We start from the raw sequence: 12060 nt of genomic DNA, 5'->3' as shown, positions 1-12060 counted from the left end.
GCGTCGGTGACCAACCGCCAACCTCACACGGCCGGAGAAATTGTACCTGCTTGACTGCGGGCCAATAACTGGTATAACACCAGGCGCAGCACATGGTGACTGCCGAAACCTCCCACGATTCTATGTAGAGCGAGGCTCTGGTTGACAAGGAGACACCCAACGCCCTGATGTCAGGGCGTGTACAGGATTTGTAGCAGGGGGCGGGATCTAACCGTAAACCCAACAGTTGACGACGCACGGCCGAAGGATCTTAGACCCCCTCAGATGCGTTTTTCTGCGCAAGAGAGGGGGAGGCGCGGTCTGGACCCCTCGACCCCCCCCCCCTGTACCGCCCCTGGATGTAGGCTGTGACAGGACCCCCCCCCCGACACACCCTGTGTAGCTGTTGATGAGAAACATTCCCCACTCTATGTAGCATTCGTGATTGTTGTTGGGTTGTGTGTATGTGCTGTTTGTGTGTGTACCCGCGCTCTGTTACAGATGTAAGCCCTACCCCCCCCCCCTGTGCACTCGCTGTGACCTCACATGACCTCACGATAATCCCACCGCGATGTCCAGTGACCTCACCGTGACTCGCGTCACGTAAGCGCCCCTCCCCGGTCGTGACGGCTACACCGTGTGGTTATCCGTCGCTCGTCTATAGTTCGCTCTCAACCGTCGTCGTCCGCGCGTTTTGCCGCAGTGGGGCAGCTGACAACCACGGAGGCCTGAGCTTCGGTGACGAATATCGGGCGTCCGGCCGCGAACGGGAGCGCGTGATCCATACACGGTCGCAGCCGTCGACGAACCGCACCGCTGACGACGTCAAGAGATGTACCTGCTCGACTCCCGGCGGAACATACCTCGTAGGCTGGCACGCACGTGCAGAGACGAGCGAGCGGTGCCGTCTACGCATGAGGGCGGCGATTTAGTGTTAATGCTCTTTATTGGCTAATATAACACTAGATGGAACGTAATAATTCAATATTAATTAACTACGCGGCTACTTGCTGCTAGAAGCAGAGAGACTGTTAATGCTAGCTCCTACCACATTGACTGCTGTCACCTTACAGCTGATAAGACTGACTATTCTTGTGAGGCTAGCACTGGCGAGGACTGCCATACTTAACGCTGACAGGGGTCGCTTGTCGTATCAGGTACTACATAATTATGTACCCGGAGGTATAATGTACGTTCACGCTTCGGGTACCCGCCTGCGCCTGGGTAAAATCCTGCTAGTAATTCCACTCTACATACTTAATAACTGGACCACACGTAGGCAACATTGGGTAAACATCGACAAGTGACCATTGCACCCAATAAGTCAATATTTTAGAATCGGTCTCAATAAGATAATAAGGCATGGGAAAAACTGTTACGGTATGAACATTTATATGACATGCACAACCCAACTTAGCACACCTGAGACATAATATTACATCAGTACTATGCGGCTCATTAGGCGTCTCATGTCCCCCAGGTATACCGGACACGTACCCTGGGTGCCTACTTGACTATTGGTTTAGGGTTAGGGTTAGGGTTAGGGTTAGGGAGTAGGCGTAGGCGGACTCCCTAGACTCGTTAGTGGAGTCAGGGAGGTACGGTCCGGCATATTAGATTGAGTACCAGGGTACGTTCCGGTATAGCCCCACCGTAACCAGGTACGTCCTGCAGTATACCGGGGGGGGACACAGACCCTCTGAGCAGTAATGATGGAGTACAATGACATAAAACGCTATTGTTCATATAAACAGCCATGCTACGAATGGTTGGATTTTCGCTTTCAAAAGACTCTTGATAAACAATTGTTTTTCGTTTATTCTCTGGCTGCAAATATGGTAGAGATTCGTGGCGTATCGATAACTGTTAAGCTCCCCACGCCTACAGCTATCCATTGTGACGAATCGGTACGCGAATAAAACAAGAAATTCCATCACTATAGCTCATAGATAGAGACCAGGCCAGCGAGGTCGAGGTCCTGCTGTTCCACTGGATTAGATTGATCTAGTGGAAGGCTTGGCGTGCAACCATGCACATTGACAATTTAAGCAATTTTTGTACTTGAATCAGCAAACATGTCATAGCTTTGGAATGGTCACAATGCAATTCTCAGATGAGTAGCATATCTGCAAACGAAACTCCTGAACTGAGAGTGAGTAGTACTTCTGAACTGGTGTGCGTTTATTGCTCTGTTTTAGTTCTTCGATCTTCGGTCTTGCGCGTTCTCACAACTTCACAGCAGATGATGAGGATCATGAGGTGAGGGCTAAGAAAATCACATAGTCCAGTAGGCTTGTGCTAGACCATTCTGTGAACGATGCCGAAATGAGGGGGTTTCAAGGATTTTTCGGCGGTTTGCGGGACGGTCTTGACAGGTTTCTTTTTCACTACGCAACACCGCCGGGGTCAATAAGAGATGGCCTGTGAAAAATTGCATTCGCAGATCGCTTGGGCGGTGTTGACCGGCCTATAGGGAAAAGCATACGTCCTACCATAACTATTACATTCTCACATACGAACTCAAAGTATATATTAGATACACAAAGTGTACCAGACTTTACTACAGAAGATGTACCTAACCCTAACCCTAACCCTATAACATACCTCATCCATATAAAATACTAAAATAATACTAAACAACCTAAAAAACTATCTCGGGTACAATATTAGGAGTGGGATAAGGACTCTATTATTACTCCTCGATATATGTAGTACCTAATAACGACAACGACCCTTCGTGCCATACCTAACTGCATAGCATTGACTTCGATAAACTCGGACTGTGACTATTTACTGTCTAATATTACACCCCGGTGACGGTCACCTCTGTAAGCGTCATTGAGCGGGACAAACTTTATGTCAACGTATTCTCAGCATACCGCTGTTGCGTAAGACACCGTCTGACAGCCTGAGCAACTGTTTCTAACACGCCGTTGACAGTCTGGCAGCAACTGTTGCATAACACCCGTCTGACAGCTGAGCACTGATTGCTAACACGCGCTTAACATATCTGCAGCAACTTGTTGCTAACACGCGTGGACCAACAAAGCTGAGACAACTGTTGCTAACACGGCGTTGTTCAGCTCGAGCATGTTTGCCTACCACGCGTTGGACAGCTGAGCCACTGTTCGCTAATCACACGTTATATCTCGAGCAACTTGTGTGCACACACGTTTGAATATCTGCAAGCAATCTGTTGCTAACACGCGTCTGAAGCTGAGCACACGTTGCTAACACGCGATTGGACAGCTGAGGCACTGTTTGCTAACCACGCGTTGACAAGTGTAGCCAACTGTTGCTACACACGCGTTGACCAGCTGAGCACAACTTTTGCCTACACGCGTTGACAGTGAGCAAAATGTTGTTTGCTAACGCAGTTCTGGGGCTGAAACAACCTGTTGCTACACGCGGCTTGACAGCTGAGCCAAAAATGTTGTAACACCGCTTAATTATCTGCAGCAATTGATTTGCTACACACGCCGCTATGACAGCCTGACGCAACTGTTGCTAACACGCGTTGACAGCTGAGCAACCTGTTGCTTAACACGCGTTGGGGCTGAACAACCTGCTTTTGCTCAAACACGCAGTATCGACAGCTGAGCATACTTGTTGCTGAACCACACGTTAACTATCTGAGCAATTGTTCGCTAACGACGCGTTGACAGCGTGAGCAACTGTTTGCGTAAGACACGCTTGACAGCTGGACGAAACCTGTTGCTAACACACGCGCTCAGGGCTGAACAACTGTTGCTAACACGCCGATTGACAGCTGAGCCAACTCGTTTGCTAACCACCACTTGTGAATACTCTTGAGCAAGCTGCTTGCTAACACGCGGGGGGCTGAAAAACGTTGCTAAACACGCGTTTGACAGCTGACCAACTGTTGCACCTAACACGGCGTGGTGGGGTGAACAACGTGCTAACACGCCGTCTGACAGCTACGAAACTGTTGCTAACACGCGTTGCGGCGGCTGAACCAAACCTGGTTGCTAAACAGCGCGTTGACAGCTGAACAACACCTGTTGCTAAGCACGCGTTTAACACTGAGCAACCTGCTTGCTAACACGCTTGACAGCTGAGAAAAACTCGTTGCTAACACGCAGCTTGACAGCTGAGCAAATCTCGCTTGCCTCTAACACCGCGGTTGACAGCCTGGAGCAATGACTGCTAAACACCGCGCTTGACCAGCTGTAGCAACGGTTGCTAACACGCGTTGACAGCTGAGCACTGTTTTGGCTAACACGCGCTTGACAGCTGAAGCAACTGTGCTACACGCGTTGACAGCTGAGCAAACTGTGCCTAACACGCGTTGACAGCTGAACAACTGTTGCTACACACGCGTTGACCAGCTGAACAAGCTGTTGCTAACACGCCGTGACACGCCTGAGCAATCTGTCTGGCTAACACCGCGTTAGACCAGCTGCACGAACTAGTTGCTAACACGCGCTTGACCAGCTCTGAAGCAATTTGTTGCTAACCACGCGTGTAAGCCTGAGCAACTGGTTGCTACAACACGCGTTGACTAGCTGAGCAAATGTTGCTAACACACGTCTAACATCTGAGCAACTGTGCTAACACGACGTGTCGGGGGGCTGACAACTAACGTGTTGGCTAAGCACGCCGTCTGACAGCTGAGCAACTGTTGCCTAACACCGCGTTGACAGCTGAGAACCTGTTGCTAACACGCGCTTAACAGACTGAGCAACCTGTTGCTAACACGGCCGTTGACAGCTGCGCGCAACTGTGCTACACACGCGTTTGGGGGCCTGAACAAACTGCTGCCTAACAACGCTCGTTGACAGCTGAGCACACTGCTTGCTAACACCGCGCTTGACAAGCTGAGCAACCTGTTGCTAACAACGCGTTAAGAGTCCCGGGCAGCTGACCTGATCCGCAGACTCAATCAATATTTCCTGATCTAGTTTCTGCACGAAACACGCTGGTGAGAGGTCCATAGTTCAACTCGTTTCCTGCTAGACTCATGTATGTGTGTGCATGTGCATGTGTGTGTGTGTGTGTGTGTGTGTGTGTGTGTGTGTGTGTGTGTGTGTGTGTGTGTGTGTGTGTGGTGTGTGTGTGTATTCACTGCATCTTCGTGTCGTTAGCTTTGCCACAAGTTGCGTCGATGTAAGAGTGGTGGTAGAGTGCATGGCTAGCATCAGCTCAGTGTTACACTGCCCTGCGATCTGTCCTCGCTTGTGTTCTGTTGTCAGCGTATAGCGAGTAGCTACAGTAGCTCCACAGTAGGTGTGTTAACTGTCGCACTTAAAATAGGCCCTACTTAGTTTTTTATGTTACTGGTTTTTACTGACTGTTACGTAACTTATCTTGACGCTAGATGGGTCTCACTGATCAACAGCTATTGGTACTATCGGAGGTACCCTGGTTACCGGTCCCTGGTACTATCACATATGCCGGGACCAACCCTTCGCTACTCCCTAACGCAGTCTGTAGGAGAGTCGGCTAGTACCGCCATACTCCCTAACCCTAACAATAACCCTAACCCTACCCACCTTTAACCATATCCAGATAGTCTACCATTGTGTACGTTCCGTATACTCGCGAACCGTACCCAGGGTACGTTTCGGCAGCTACCCTGGGGGAATAGACCTATGAGGCGACTGTAAACGGATACTTAACATGCCTAACGTAACAACACCTGGTGCATCACCATCAGGCAGTGGAATAATAATACAAATCTAAGTCATATCATTTAATATATAGAATAGATACAGATATAGTATTAGATCTAGATATCTATTATAGATATAATACTATCAAGCTAATTCCATTCATTATTCATCCCGACAACCATTAACATGACATTCAAACCTGGTCAGATACTTAACGTCGGACAATCACTATGCTGGCATACAGGTAATATAACGCACCGGCTTATATGCGGGCTCTACCGATCTCTCTGCTTTCATCACCGACCAACTATATCCTATTTGACGAATATTGTTAGTCTGTTCTCACCACCTCGATCCATGTACAGTAGCACAATAGTCGTGTGCTGAAATTATCAAATTGATAATCGATTGCCGTTCGTTATTGATGCACCAGTTGTGTCATCGTTGGAAACACACTGTACCTCCTGTCATTAGCATTGTACTGACAATTGTGTATCAGTTGCACAACCGTGCCATCCATCGAAACATTGTACATAATGAATAACATCTTTGATGCATCGCTGAAACATTATGTCGATCGTTGAAACATGGCTTCATTCACTTGAATAATTTAAAACCATTGATCGTCCACTGAACATTGTGCCATCATTGAAAACATTGTGTCATTCCGCGCTGAAACTTTGTGTCATCATGAACACATTGTCTCATCGCCTGAAACATTGTGCCACTTTCATTGACAACATTTGTGCCATCGTTGAAACATTTGTTGTCATCGCTGAAACATTGTTTGCCATCATTGAAACATTGTGTCATCGCTGAAACATTGTGTCATCGCTGAAACATTGTGTTCATCCGTTGAACATTTGTGTCATCGCTGAAACATTGTGTCATGCGCTGAAACATTGAGTCACTCGTTGAAACCATTGTTGTCATCGTTGAAACATTGAGTCATTCGCTGAACATTGTGCCATCATTTGAAACATTGTGCCATCGTTGAACATTGTGCCATGCACTGAAACATTGTGCTATCATGACAACCTTGTGTCATCGTGTGAACACATTGTGTTCGATCGCTGAAACATTGTGTCATCATTGAAACATTGTGTCATCGTTGAAACATTGTGTCATCGTTGAAACATTGTGTCATCGCTGAAACATTGTGTCATCGCTGAAACATTGTGCCATCATTGAAACATTGTGCCATCATTGAAACATTGTGTCATCGCTGAAACATTGTGTCATCATTGAAAACATTGTGTCATCGCTGAAACATTGTGTCATCATTGAAACATTGTGTCATCGTTGAAACATATGATCGTGCCACCGCTTACATTGGGTATCATTGAAACATTGTGTCATCATTGAAACATTGTGTCATCATTGAAACATTGTGTCATCGCTTGAACATTGTGCATCGTTTGAAACATTGTGTCATCGCTGAAACATTGTGTCATAGTGAAACTTGTGTCATCGTTGAAAACATTTGTGTCATCCGCTGAGAACATTTGTGTCAGGCGCTGAAAACATTTGTGCCATCCATTGAACACATTGTGCCATCATTGAACACATTGTGTCATTCGCGTGAAACAATAGTAAATCAGGAGCCCTGTAGATGGAGCCACCTTTGTTCTCGTGCACGTGCATGAACGAGCCGATGCCGTGGCTGATGCCGTGTCGGAACTGCAGGCCGACAGCCCACAGAGGCACCCTGGCGATGACCTCCGCCTTGCCCCACGGACTGCAGTTCTTCTTCGACGGTTTCTCTTTCGAAACGGAATGCGAAAAACACGAGCTCATGCGTTAGTCGTCATTTGATTAGAATGGATTAGCGTCAGTGAATGAAGAAACATTGGCAGTGTAGGCGGGGAAAAAGACGAGGCCGTTTCAAACTTGTGCTTGACTTTTAACTACAATTGGAAATTAGTTCGAAAATAAACATTCAAATTGGGTGTTGCTATGTCGATGAGGTAACTTGTTCCATGATGTGTCAAACGAAAGTCATTTCCTAGACTGATTTTTCCAAGTCGGATTATGGTCTAATGGAGTAACGTCGGCAGGTTAAGAGGGAAATAAGACAAGGCCATTTCAAATTTGGACTTTTGAATAAAACTGGAAATTAGTTCGAAAATAATCATTGGAATTGGTTGTTGCTATGGCAACTGTCCTGCAATGTGAACAGCCCTGACCAGAGGCTAGTGGTAGTAGGTAAATCATTCCCTCTGTATCATTCCATAAATCCTGGAGTAGAATGAAACCTTGAGATAAAATAGAATGGACGTGTTAGTTCTATGTCTATGGTTGCTGCATGCCATGTATACATCATATTCATGTCCACGGGTCATAACATGTTGTAAATACACACACAATGATCACGCCTACGGAAGTCGCATGCTATCTACGTCATCATCATGTCCATGGAGATTGCATGCCATCTACGTCACCGTGTCCATGGAGATTGCATGCTATATATATCATCATCATGTCCATGGCGATTACATGCTATCTATATCATCATCATGTCCATGGCGATTACATGCTATCTATATCATCATCATGTCCATGGCGATTACATGCTATCTATATCATCATCATGTCCATGTAGAGGTATAGCATGCCACGTGTGCGCTCATCAAATGAGCGCAGCATGCTACACTTACAGTCCTCGTGTACGTGGAGGAAGTTGCCTATGCAGTGGCTGGTTCCGTGGAAATATTCGAGGCCCGCCTCCCACAGCGCCATGCGCGGTATCGTCTGCTCCATCTGTTCCCCTTCTAAAAACCCCAGCGGTAAAGCCCACGTCACTGTGCTGCCCTCTGTTGGCCGGCGGGAAAAGCTTCCGTGTTACTTCACGCGCGCGATTGGGACGTTGAATTTGAAATGAAATGCACACGTTAAACAAACCTTAGTTTGTTTAAGGTTTGTTCAAAGTTTACCTGTCTGTAATAATGAGATGACCCACGTACACCCCCCCCTTAGTTATTGTGGCACGGTCAGTCAAACTAAACCATTTTATAAATGCTTTCCATTATAGACGCCAAATCCTCGACTTTGCGGCAATGCGAAGCTTTTTTATTTAGAACTATCCTAGAACAGTCCCAGCAGTAATTGGCTAGAACTGTGAACGTCCCAGCAGTGATTGGATAGGGCTGTGAACGTCCCAGCAGTGATTTGATAGAGTTGTGAACGTCCCAGCAGTGATTGGATAGAGTTGTGAACGTTCCCAGCAGTGATTGGTTAGAGCTTGCTGTCACTCATGCCAGACGTATCGGTCACTTGTTTGGGTATCCATACACACTAAAGCCGCACCATGACAGCCGGGGTAACCATTACGAGGAACATCATGAATAGATGTAGCTATCATGAGTCAATAGAGTCACGAGTTTTGCACGACAATTCCCGTGCAGACGTGTTCGTATCTTAGACTCGCTATAGCCATGTCGATCTATGATCTTCTGTCAATGGTAACCGTTGAGTATACCGGGGTGACCATTGCCAGTATTATGTAGCTATCAAGAGTCAATAATGTAAAATATTACACGATAATTCTCGTTGTAATATTGCGATGAACCAGTTGTATCACAGACTCGCTATATCAGGATGGTATCGCTCTATCAGGACCGTAGACTTGCTAAAGCCATGTCGATATCTATGATGCTCCTAGCAATGTTAACCGTTGGGTACGAGGCGTGCTACGTACCGCGCATGGCTAAAGCTCAGGAATCATGTCAAGAGCGAGAAGTGTCGTTTGGGGACACTGGTACTTACTGTAGGAAGTCTGTGGAAAGATGGCGTTGGCGTAGTCGATGGAAGCTGTCATCGAGCTGGAACATTGTGCATCATTGGAAGGAACATTTGTCGCCAATCCGTGATAACATTGGGTGTCCATCGCTGAAAACATTGTGGGCCATCATGAAACCATTGTGCCATCGTTGAAACATTGTGTCATCGCTGAAACATTGTGCCATCATTGAAACATTGTGTCATCGCTGAAACATTGTGTCATCGCTGAAACATTGAGTCATCGGTTGAACATTGTGTCAGTCGTTAAACATTGAGTCGATCGCTGCAACATTGTGCATCATTGAGAACATTGTGGCCATCGTTGAACGATTGTGCCATCGGCTGGAAACATTTGTGCTATCATTGAGAACATTGTTCACTCGTTAATGCATGTGTCACCGCTGGAAACATTGTGTCATCAATTGAAACAATTGGTGTGGTGCCCTCGGGGTTAAAATTGTGTCATCGTTGAACCATGTGATCCAATCCGCTGAACCCACCCATCTCGTCCTCAGTGGGTGAGAACCCACTTGTCTCATCATTGAGACCATTGTGTTGCCTATATTGAAGACCATTGTTCATCGCTGAAAACATTGTCATCATTGAAACATTGTGTCTCGGGCTGAACAGTTGTGTCATCATTGAAACATCTTTGTCATCGTTGAAATAATGATCGTGCCACCGCGTGTTACATTGGGGTATCAATTGAAACATTGTGTCATCATTGAAACGTTGTGTGTCATCATTGAACAGTCGTTCTCATTCGGTTGAACACCATTGTGTCTCGTTTGAAACATTGTGTCCATCGCTGAAACATTGTGTCATCATTGAACACATTGTGTCACTCGTTGAGAACACATTTGTGTCATCGGCTAAACATGTGTCAATCGGCTAAACATTGCTGGCATTCTATTGAAAGAATTGTGCATCAATTGGAAACATTGTGTCATCGTGAACACATATTGGTCATCATTGAAACCATTGTGTCATCATTGGAATACAGTGTGGTGTCCATCGTGAACATCAGTTGTGTGACAGTCACATCATGTCGATCAGCTTGAAACAGCTCGGTGTGACATGTCGTCGTCTTGGTGTTTCAGGGGACTGGCACCAATCGGACGTGACGCGCCATAACAGCGCAATGCGACTACGGCGAACACCAACAACTTCCAGAAGGTAACGATCCAGCGCGTCATCGCTGCTACATCAATGACTCAACAGCACAGAGATGAAAATTGTTTCCTGTTTGTTTTGTGGCAGCGCAAATTTAACGCGGAAATCAAGAGCCGAGTAGTCAGCGTGATTCTCTGTGATGGAGATGTGCCTGCGTGACAAACCAACAGGAGTGGCCAAATATGATTATTGTCACATTGTAGAGTGTCATAGATCTACTTACGACTACTCCGTGATATAGGCAATGCGCCTCGCTAATGCTCCATAGCGTATCCCCGGTGCTTGCCTCTTGTGCTGTGGCCGCCCGACTTTTAGGGCAGAAGCTATCAGTACCCGAATTTCAGGTGCTTTGGATGGCAGTCCTTGATCATGGACGAGTTGTAACGACTTCTAATTAGAGGCAGTGAGCATGTCGGCAGAAAGAAGCCTCGGGTCAGTCCCTACGGAGGGAGACTCCAAGCGACGAGTTTTTCAGGAGGCGGCGAATAATTAGTTGTGAGGTCGGTCGATTAGCAGGGATGTCTAGTTCCTTACTTTTTACCGGCTAGTCCAGCAGACTTTTGCGCTGGCCGTAATTATATTAGTTGATTATTATTACTATATTTATTATTGATTGATTATCCATCATCGTCATTATTGATTAGTTATGTAATACTTGTAATTTAAATACGAAATACCAGTGTACTGAATACAGGACGTTTTCACGAGGATAAATGTGACAGAATGCAATAGTGTTGAGCAGTAAAGAACAAGAAATGTTCTGATAAGCCCTCGACTCCAGTTATTTTTTCGTTAGTAATGGCGGTTTGTCGTGTTTTCTCCGGCAGGAGGCGTGACACGGAGCGAGTGCTACGAGGGTTCTCATCGGACGACCCAAACGCCATCTTTCCACAGGACTTTCCTAGCAGTTAAGTACCAAGTGTCCCGAAACGACAATTATCGCGCTGACATGATCCTGGGCCCCGTTGCCAGAAAGAAAATTAGTCTGTAACATTGAAACCTCATAAAGCCTTAAGTGTTTTTTCTGCTTAAAGCGGTTGAGATAACTTCGGTAAAAGGTATTAAGAGAAGTTAAAAATCTCGTAATTTTTCTGCTTACTTAAGAGATCCTAGCACTCCCGTTAACTTTAATATTGAGAGTTGAAAATGTAACGACATTTGACACGACGAATTACAATGTATACGTGATATTAGTGGATTTTTTATAAGTACATGAATACAGGATGTGTGTTTTTGCCTTGAAAAGACACGTCAAAATGCATTAGATTACTGACTACGCTAATAAAACAAAACCAATAACATTTAACTAGATGAACTGATGCAATTTGTTCCTTGTTATGAAACCGGTTGCCACGCTTGCCGACGATTTCTCGGTCTTCGTGTTACAGTGTGAGAATTGTGCTTGTTGTGCAGGGAATTAATTTCATGGACCACGGTTAGAAATTTCATCGAAATATTAAAATTATATGTGTTTAGCCATATCATTAGTGCAATA

At 46.0% G+C, this 12060-nt stretch overlaps 1 protein-coding gene across 1 annotated transcript in view; it reads right to left on the bottom strand.

Annotated features, from left to right (window-relative positions):
* Positions 1-12060, bottom strand: part of LOC106814286 (xaa-Pro aminopeptidase 1-like) — a 54818-nt gene that overhangs the window by 28525 nt on the left and 14233 nt on the right. The gene's annotated exons all lie outside the window — the stretch shown is intronic.

Source organism: Priapulus caudatus, unplaced genomic scaffold, assembly GCF_000485595.1.
Source record: "Priapulus caudatus unplaced genomic scaffold, Priapulus_caudatus-5.0.1 Scaffold899, whole genome shotgun sequence".
NCBI classification, from domain to species: Eukaryota; Metazoa; Priapulida; class Priapulimorpha; order Priapulimorphida; family Priapulidae; genus Priapulus; species Priapulus caudatus.
The sequence above is the reverse complement of the archived record's forward strand: the minus strand, read 5'-3'. Positions and strand labels throughout refer to the sequence as shown.